Source organism: Saccopteryx bilineata, chromosome 2 (assembly GCF_036850765.1).
Source record: "Saccopteryx bilineata isolate mSacBil1 chromosome 2, mSacBil1_pri_phased_curated, whole genome shotgun sequence".
NCBI lineage: Eukaryota > Metazoa > Chordata > Mammalia > Chiroptera > Emballonuridae > Saccopteryx > Saccopteryx bilineata.
The window spans coordinates 154,142,553-154,144,740 of NC_089491.1; positions in this window are offsets into that span (position 1 = coordinate 154,142,553).

The following is a 2,188-nucleotide window of genomic DNA, read 5'->3' on the forward strand; positions in this document are numbered from 1 at the left end:
TCAGAGCAGAAAAAAAAAAGAGACTCAAAAAGTCTGAGGAAACTCTAAGAGAACTCTGTGACAACATGAAGAGAAATAACATCCACATCATAGGGGTTCCTGAATAAGAAGAGAAAGAACAAGGGATAGAGACTTTGTTCAAACATATCATAGCGGAAAACTTCCCTCAATTAAGGCAGAAAAACATCTCACAAGTTCAAGAAGCACAGAGAACTCCATTAAAGAGAAACCCAAGGAAATCTACACCAAGACACATAATAATTAAAATACTAAAGCTAAGTGATAAAGAGGAAATATTAAAAGCTGCTAGAGAAAAAAAGACTATCACCTACAAAGGAGCCTCCATAAGGATGACTTCTGACTTCTCAACAGAAACACTTGAGGCCAGAAGGGAATGGCAAGAAATATTCAAAGTAATGCAGAACAAGAGCCTACAACCAAGACTACTTTATCCAGCAAGGCTATTGTTTAAAATTGAAGGAGAAATAAAAAGCTTTACAGACAAAAAAAAAAAACTCAAAGAATTCACTACAACAAAACCAAGGCTGCAAGAAATGCTAAGGTGCCTATTGTAAACAGATCAAAAGAGAAAAAGAATATAGCAAAAGAGGAATACAGTTTTAAAGAATAAAATGGCAATAAACAATTACATATCAATAATAACCTTAAATGTAAATGGATTAAATGATTTGATCAAAAGACATAGGGTAGTTCCATAGATAAGAAAACGGGACCCATACATATGCTCTCTACAACAGACACACCTTAAAACAAAAGATGCACATAGACTGAAGATAAAAGGATTAAAAAATATTTCACGTAAATGGAAATGAAAAAAAGCTGGGGTAGCAATACTTATATCAGACAAAATGGACTTTAAAACAAAGAGATAAAGAAGGTCACTATATAATGATAAAGGGAGCAATCCAATAGGAAGATATAACCATCATAAATATCTACACACCTAATATAGCAGCACCTAAATATATAAAGCAGACTTTGATGGATTTAAAGGGCGAGATCAACAGCAATACTATAGTAGTAGGGGATTTCAATACCTCACTAACATCACTAGATAGATTCTCAAGAAAGAAAATTAACAAAGAAACAGCAGACTTAAAGGACATATTAGATCAACTCAATTTAATAAATATCATCAAAACCTTTCACCCTAAAGCAGCAGAATATATATTCTTTTCAAGTGCTCATGGTACATTCTCTAGGATAGACCACATGTTAGGGCACAAAAGCATTCTCAACAAATTTAAGAAGATTGAAATAATATTGAGCACTTTCTCTGATCAAAATGGCATGAAACTGGAAATCAACCACAACAGAAAAATTGAAAAATATTCAAACACTTGGAAACTAAATAGCATGTTATTAAATAACACATGAGTTAACAATGAGATCAAAGAATAAATTAAAAAATTCCTAGAAACAAATGATAATGAGTATACATCAACTCAAAATTTATGGGACACAGCAAAAGCAGTCCTGAGAGGGAAGTTCATAACATTACAAGCATACCTCAAGAAGCTAGAAAAAGCTCAAATAAACAACTTGACCCTGCATCTAAAAGAACTAGAAAAACAACAACAAGTAAAGCCCAGAGGTAGTAGAAGGAAGGAAATAATAAAGATCAGAGCAAAAATAAATGACATAGAGGCTAAATAAACAATACAAAGGATCAATGAAACCAGGAGCTGGTTCTTTGAAAAGATAAACAAGATCGACAAACCTTTAACCAGACTCACCAAGAAAAAAAGAGAGAGGACTCAAATAAATAAAATTAGAAGTGAGAGTGGAGATATAACAACTGACACAACAGAAATACAAAATATTGTAAGAAAATACTATGAAGAACTGTATGCCAAAAAAACTAGATAACCTAGATGAAATGGACAAATTCCTTGAAACATATAATCTTCCAAAAATTAATCTGAAAGAATCAGAAAATTTAAACACACCGATTACAACAAATGAGATTGAAACGGTTATCAAAAAACTCCCAAAAAAGAAAAGTCCTGGGCCTGATGGCTTCACAAGTGAATTGTACCAAATATTCAAAGAGGAACTAACTCCTATCCTTCTCAAGCTATTTCAAAAAATTCAAGAGGAAGGAAAACTTCCAAGCTCCTTTTATGAGGCAAGTATAATTCTGATTCCAAAACCAGGCAAAGACAAC